The sequence below is a fragment of the Lipotes vexillifer genome, unplaced genomic scaffold (assembly GCF_000442215.2).
Source record: "Lipotes vexillifer unplaced genomic scaffold, Lipotes_vexillifer_v1.1 scaffold108, whole genome shotgun sequence".
In the NCBI taxonomy this organism is placed as follows: Eukaryota; Metazoa; Chordata; class Mammalia; order Artiodactyla; family Lipotidae; genus Lipotes; species Lipotes vexillifer.
Window position 1 is genome coordinate 1,593,312 of NW_006781176.1, and position 7,459 is coordinate 1,600,770.

Here is a 7,459-nt window from a genome sequence, read left to right on the forward strand (position 1 = left end):
TTCATCTTCAAGGCATTCATGGAAAAGACTCTGACAAGTACAGGTTTCTGGTAACTGACTGTACTGCTGAACTGAATGGATAAGCATTTTCAGAACTCTAATGGAAAACTGATGAATTCATAAAAGTGCTAACAAAAGATCAAGATGAAAAAAAATTAATTACATGGGACTGAGTGAACTGATGAGGATGATTATAATTTTTGTGACTTTCTGTTTGAATTAAAAAAAAAAGACAGGTAATAACAAGTGTTAGTGAGGATGTGGAGAAATTGGGGGAAGATGTTCTAAAATTGTGGTGATGGCTGCATAGCTCTTTAAACCATTGAATTGCACACTTAAAATCGGTGAATTATATGTTATGTGAATTATATCTCTACAAAGCTGTTTAAGAAAACCCTCAAAACCCTCCCCTCCCGAAATAAAAACTGTCCTACATAGTCATCTTCTAGAAAGTGACACAAGCTTTACTGTTGAGGATGGACTTGACTGAACATCATACCTGCAGACTACAGTTTTCTTAGTTTGTCTTTTGGCTTTTTTGGCTATGACAGATGCAGTGTCTCTGAAGTGACCTTAAGTGTTTGCATATGCCTGTCTGTATTCCTGGTGTACTAGGTGGGTAATTTTTGAGTATGGAGAGTCAAATGCTCCCCCTAGGGTGCTGTAAGGGTCAGAATCTCACATGCAGGTTATTTAACATGTTGCTGGAAATGGGAGCCCCCTTAAATCCAACTTTGCATCCTGATCACTTTTCGTGTATGTTCTAGAACTCAGCATGAAATAGTTCCAAGGGCACAGAGCCCAATTGTTTAGGATCTTATTTTAAAAATATGAATTGTTTCTATTTATGCTATATACTGCTTTGATTTTTACCTTGTCCTAATTATTTGGTCAATGATTCTGTTCATCTCTTTATTGTATTATAATAGCTCTTAAAACACTGAATCCATTTAGTGAGAGAAAAAAATGAAGATAAAGGAAAGAAGAATAGAATACAGGAAGAAAATAATGAGGGAAAATATTTGTAATTTTATTAAAGAGACAAGTAGATATCCACTTACGGGTTTAGCAAGAAGAAATTAAAGTAGATTAATAGAAGCTAAATTTGATAAACAGTGTTTCACTGCTGTACTCTCAGCCCCTGCTTACCAACAGGTTCTCTTCCAAGGGTTTCTTCGTAAGCTATTTGGAACATGAAAGGCTTTTTCCTATTAAGAGTTGGGGCTGACGTCCAGACCACAAAAGCCCATTTAATCTGTGTGTATCAGAAATACAAGATGTTGGGTTGTATAGATGCTAATGAAATATCTAACTGATCCATTTAACACATTTGTGTTAAACACCCACTCTGTGCCTGATTATGGTGATAGGTGCTTTTCTGTGTTTGATGCTTTGAGGGGTCCATCTCTTTCCACTATAGTTGGATGTGGCTAATTAATTACTGCTTTCATTTAATAAATATTTATCGAGCAGCTGCTGTGGGCCGGACACTTCTCTGGCTTGGCTCTGAGGATGCAGACAGAGGGACTCTGCTCCCACTTTTAAGGAGCTGCCTGTCTAGAGGGGGCACATACAAGTAAACGGAGAGTTTTAAATTTCTTTGGTAAGTGCTCCCACAGGGGTAAGCACCGACAGAAGGTCGAGCGAGAATAAGGGAGAGGGGGGCTTCCCTGGTGGCACAGTGGTTGAGGGTCCGCCTGCCGATACAGGGGACACGGGTTCGTGCCCCGGTCCGCGAAGTTCCCACGTGCCGCGGAGCGGCTGGGCCCGTGAGCCATGGCCGCTGAGCCTGCGCGTCCGGAGCCTGTGCTCCGCAACGGGAGAGGCCACAACAGTGAGAGACCCGCGTACCGCAATCTCTAGAATAACAAGTAGCTATTTGTATTAAAGTTTATATATAACTTATTCTATAAAAATATTAATGTACATAAGCCTTCCTCTAATGCCAATATTTTCTGTGAATGTCATAATGATCATATTTCTAGCGTTAACTTTGTTTGAAATTTTGAGACAACCTGGAGCTTTATTTCTTTAATATTTCTTATTTATATCAACAAGATGTCTGCAAGTACAAAACATCTTTTATTTTGAAGGCAGGAAAAATGCTGGTGAAATAGAAGATTATCCAGTACTGCATAACATTAAAATTTACAAATATATGCTATATTTAAAAAAATAAATGTATTTAGTTTTGGCTGTGTTGGGTCTTCTTTGCTGCTTGCAGGCTTTTCTCTAGTTGCGGTGAGCAGGGCTACTCTTTGTTGCGGTGTGCGGGCTTCTCATTGCGGTGGCTTCTCTTGTTGCGGAGCACGGGCTCTTGGGCGTGTGGGCTTCAGTAGTTGTGGCTCGCGGGCTCTAGAGTGCAGGCTCAGTAGTTGTGGCACAGGAGCTTAGTTGCTCCGTGGCATGTGGGATCTTCCCGGACCAGGGCTCGAACCCGTGTCCCTGCATTGGCAGGATGATTCTTAACCACTCTACCACTAGGGAAGTCCCTATTATTTCTTAATTTCTTAATTATTATTTCTTATTGTCATAAGAATTCTAGTAAGTAGGCAGCCTAGAAAATATTATCCCTATTTCACAAAAGTTGAAACAAATTCAGGGAAGTTAAATATGTCCCCAAGATCACATAGTAATTAGTGATGAAGCTGGGACTTAACCAAAGGGGGTTTTATTTTGTTTTAAAGTTTATGATTTTTCATTTCACAATTCACTTGACTAAAAAAGTATGCCAATCATTGGTATCAGGACTGAGGCGGATAGTACTGCATACTTGAAAATCTCTTGCATTCTACTCCCTTGTAAAAAAACAGTGCAAACTGAAGAGAGAAAAAAATCTGTACTCCTTTTTTTTCTTTCTTTTGTGCTGTCAGCTCTGAGTTGGTTTAGTGAGTAATTGTGCAAGGCTTGCTTCACTTTGTTTTGAGCAAGACTGAACCCAGTATTTCAAACAAAAGGCAGCCCGTTACTAACTTCTGGTTGCTAGGTGTGGTCTCCTTTCAAATTCTATAAAATCAGAAGCCCAAGGTTCCACTTCCAGAGTGAGCCGTTCAGAGAAGAATCTCTCTTTAGGTCTTTGGACGGAGGCGGAAAAAAAAAGGTAAGTCTTGGTTTTACATTTAGGTAGTTTTGGCTGTTTTGAAAACTTTTCCCATTACAGTGTTTAATGTTACTTCTGTGTAATTTATGGCTAGCTGCACTTACACCTTTGATAAATCTTTATGTAAAATTACACTGGCTATTTGTATTTTAGGAATCAGAAATTGTAATGTTTTATTTTAATTAGTTAAGAAATACAATTTTAAAAACAAGGAAACTTTGTTTCATACTGGCTTATTGTAGTGTTGGTGAGTTACCATGGAAAAGAAGGAAAGAATGTGTTTTTTCCTACAAGTTATGAGTCTCCAAGAGCTGTGTACGTTTTACATGGAAATCATGAAGGATGGTGGTGTCTGTGGGGAGCCAGGCCAGAAGAACCCAGACATAGGTTTCAGGGATCTATCTCAAAATAGCAGGACTTAAATAATTTATTTTTTCTTTTGTAAAACAAAACAAAGCAAAACAAAAAAATAGATTCAGACCTCATAGTGGCAATTATGGCTTTTGTAATTAACATTTTGAAATTAACATTATGTTCACTCATGCGGTGTAAGTAAATTAGAGGATCCACTCTAGAGAGGGTGTGGCCACATTCTTTTTCCTGTAGTCTCTGTGTTATAGACAGGCTTTTCAAGTGCTGATTTGAAAACCTAAGGGGAAAGGAAGTATTTCCTCCTGGGTGGTGTCAGATAAGTTATCTCTTGCAGAATGCCTGTAGGGCCCTCTAAAAATATTCCACTTAGTAGCATCTTGATTGCTGAATGAGCTAATGGCCATAAAACTCCTTAGAAAAGCAAAAAGCATATCTAAAGTAGAGTTTTTACTGGTGTTGGATATATGTGCAAAAGTGAGAGATTTTGAATCCTAACCATATATTTGGCTATCGTTTATTACAAATGTTGCTTCAAGAATTTTTTCTTAGCTCATTCCGAATGTTAAGTTAAATGACCTAACATATGATTTTTATTGCTAGTTAATCAAAAGAGGTGTGCTTTTTCTTGCCTTGTTTGTGTCTAAAATTATGTATGGACCTTGAAAAAGTAATATTCTTCCCTGCTTGCAGGAATGTATTTTGGTAGGCACATTTCAAAACGATTCAAATGTGGTCAAAAGCTGGTTTCATAATTTCCAAATGGCCTCTTCTCCAGAAGTTATGTTAACCACCCTGTAGCCCCAGGCTCAACCACATCTGGCAGATATCTGACATTTGATGGATGTTGACAAAACTTTTACTAATAATATTATTAAGAAACCAGCTAGAGTTTCATGGTTATTAAATCCTTTTTCAGTCAAATGATCTGCAAAGATTGGTTTCTATTGATGTTAGCTTGCTGAACTGGTTTTTAATCCTCTCTAGACCCATTAATTGATGACATATTTAAAGCCATGGACCTATTATTTTTCAGTGATAAACCAAAAGCAGTTTTTTCAGTAAATGATTTCCTCTTTCCTTAAAATGGGAGAGATTTTTATCAGAAAGATCAGAACAGATACAATTTATATAATACCTTCATTCATTATGCTAATTTTCTCCACCTCCATCTGCTTGAGGTGAAATTTAAGACTGGCACTTCAGAGCTATAATGAATCTTAGCTACTATGTATTTCAACACTCATTTTTATAAATGGAGACCCTCTCCCCCACTGCCGAGAAGTTAAATGTTTTTCTTGAGGGCAAACAGCCAAAGTAGGGCTCAGAACTCCTCAATTCTTATTTTTACATCCTATAGTTGTGGATAGAAAATATTTGTTAAATTAGTATAGATATTTTTCCTGAATAATTAGCACTGATACAATATTTGTTCATTCAATAATGCTTATTAGCATACTAAGTACCAAAGCATTCTGCCAGGGATTAGAGGTTCATAATGAATGGTATGTTATCACTGCCCCCATGGAATGCTGCTATAAATATAGATAAGTAAATAGAAAGTGATAATGCAGAACAATAGGGACGGGTGTAGGAGTAAAGGCAGGATGCTTCCAGAGCACACAGAAGGTCGGTCACTCACCTCAGTGCTGTATCAAGGAAGGTCTCTTGGAGGATGTCATGAGGTGTAGGCTGAGTCCTCACCAAGAAGCATCATTTAGGGAAAGGGAATTGGACATGGAGGATGAAACAGCGTTCCAGGCAAAGGGAACACCTTACTCAAAAGTCTAGAAGCAAAACATTCATGAGACTACCTTTCATAAAGTGGCTCTTCGTAAGTCATGCCGTTGTACAGATTAATAGCGTTTTCTCAAACGAGTAGGTGTGAAATATATATTCGAGGGAAAAAACTATGCACAGGCCAAAGCATTGAAGAATAAACTCCCTCGGGCCGGGGTGAAAGCTGCCACAGTCTCCACGGGTTAACTGTGAATGAATTTGATTCTTAAGTGTAAGCTATTAAAAATAGCATTGATCTTGTCATCATCTTTTTGGTCACTAGTTTAAAAGCGTATACAATATTTTGGTCACTAGTTTAAAAGCATATATGATATTTTGGAATCAGAAGGCATGGATTTATGTATGCCTTGATGCTTGCCACTAGTATCTAGAAAACTGCCAGAAGAAATTACACTTTGTTTACCCAGGTAGAAAATGGGAATAATGATGCTGTCCTCTGCGAGGATCAAATTTCTGCTGCTGTCTTTGCAGAACTCTGATCTTTCTTACTTGTCTCGAGGAAGGCATGATAGACCACAAAACTCAGTTTCCTCTGTCAGAAATTCTGGAAGTAGCCTTTCATGAAGCTGACAGAGATAGAAATTGTGGTTTTTAAAGTTATTAAAAACTGTTCTTCTGAAATAATTTCAAACCTTCAGAAGAGTTGCAAGAATACTGCGCAGAATCACCATACACTTATTACCCAGGTTCCCCAAGTGTTAACCTTTCACCACATTTGCTTTCTCATTAATTCTTCCCTTTCCCCCTTCCACCCTCTCTATATAGTTTTGTTTTTCTGTATCATTTGAAAGAACACTGCAGATATGATGTCCCCGTGTCTCTAGATACTTCAACCATAGTGCAGTTTAAAAAGATCAGGAAATTAACTTTCATACAATAAGCCATAGTTTTCTCAAACTGTCCAGTTGGCACAATTGCTAATGTACCATTTCTGGAATACCTTCCTCTTACATTTAGTAAGCATGGCTCCCTCTCTGTCTAGCATCTTTTTATGCATATTTACCTTCTTTAATTTATTGCCGAATGAGAGGAAGAGAGCTCTTTTATGACACATACAAAAAAATGTTAATCCCTAAAAAGTTACACATTTTTTCATAGATAAATGAGATTGGTAGGCAGTGCATGTTCACAGATGATTAATTAGAAGAACTCTGGAATATTATTAATTTCCATATAGGTCAGCCTATGTATAAATGGTCAATTTCATCTTCAAATTAGATGATGTTAAAGACTGAGGTAAACTTGGTTTCAGAGCTCATTGGTAGCCAGATTAAATATATATTGAGCCAAGGAAAATTAATAAAATAAGCTCTTAAGTACCTAAACATTGCAACTTAAAAGAAAGATGGAAAAAAATAAAAACTGTTGTGAACTCAGAGGGTTATGAAATTTTTTTTAACTGTACAATCTACTTCATAGACTAGACCATTCTCTGAATAGTAAAAATATATGAAATATATTTGTATAGCATGTGGCAATCTATAAAATGTGTTTGTGATTTATTTATAGTTAAGAAATCTTACCTTCAAATTACTGAATGGGTTTAATCAAGTACAAAATGCTGGTTTTCATACAGAGGTTAGGTATTGAACACACAGAATGGTTTAGCAATACAGTCTGAGCAAAATATTTTTTGCTGTGGTATTTGTAAGGTGTGTTGCAACTATTCAAGGTTCTGTTAAAACATGTAGCTGCGTTTGAGCACTTAACTAGCAGTACATGATCGAAGCTACTCCCTTGAGGGTTTGTACATCCTGCCACCATCCTTGCGTCTTTAAGCTTTGCTGAGAGCTAGTGGATCTTGTTTGGCTGAATTGAGATTCCTTTTTCCTCTAATTGCTTTCCTGAGTAGGTTCTATTCAGGTTGCTTGACCATATTCCAGATCATACCTTCAGGCCATCCAAATGGCTTCAGACTAAAATCGAGGAACACAGAGGATATGTCACAAAGCTGTCTCCTCTATGGATACTCTTGTGTCAATCAAATTATTCAACCCCTTTGTTTTTGTTATTTTGTATCAAGTAATTAACAGAGCAATATCATTTTCTAGGCTTTCTCAAGTTTTTTTTTTAAGAAACTGATGCATTATGTAAGCATTTTAAATTTTTTTTTTTTTTTTTTTTTAGATTTTTTTTTTTTTTTTTTTGTTTTTTTTTTTTTTTTTTTTTTTTTTTTTTTTTTTAAAATTT

General features: G+C 36.9%; 1 protein-coding gene across 1 annotated transcript in view; it reads left to right on the forward strand.

Moving 5' to 3' along the window:
* The first annotated feature begins 2,932 nt into the window (after nucleotides 1-2,932).
* The window catches only part of ANXA1 (annexin A1), a 19,002-nt gene continuing 14,475 nt past the window's right edge, over nucleotides 2,933-7,459 (forward strand). Inside the window, exon 1 of the mRNA XM_007454503.1 lies at nucleotides 2,933-3,100. The gene's annotated coding sequence lies outside the window, so the exon portion shown is untranslated. The remainder of the gene's footprint in view (nucleotides 3,101-7,459) is intronic.